This window comes from Enhydra lutris, unplaced genomic scaffold (assembly GCF_002288905.1).
Source record: "Enhydra lutris kenyoni isolate GAN:26980312 unplaced genomic scaffold, ASM228890v2 scaffoldscaffold77, whole genome shotgun sequence".
Lineage (NCBI taxonomy): Eukaryota > Metazoa > Chordata > Mammalia > Carnivora > Mustelidae > Enhydra > Enhydra lutris.
Window position 1 is genome coordinate 2,321,479 of NW_019154161.1, and position 294 is coordinate 2,321,772.

Consider the following 294-nt stretch of genomic DNA (forward strand, 5'->3'; position numbering starts at 1 on the left):
CTAATAAATAAATAAAATCTTTTAAAAAAAAATTTTAGGGGGTGTCTGGCTGGCTCAGTCAGAAAAGCCCATGACTCTTGATCTCAGGCCTTAAGTTTGAGCCCCATGTTGGGTGCAGAAATTAAATAAAAACTTTTTTTTTTTTTTAAGATTTTATTTATTTATTTGACAGACAGAGATCACAAGTAGGCATGCACTCAGGCATCCATTCTGTCCACTGTTAGTATGGTCTTTGGCCTGAGGTTCCCTCTCTCCAACTTCTCCTCTCCAAGACAAAGACACACACACCAGAGG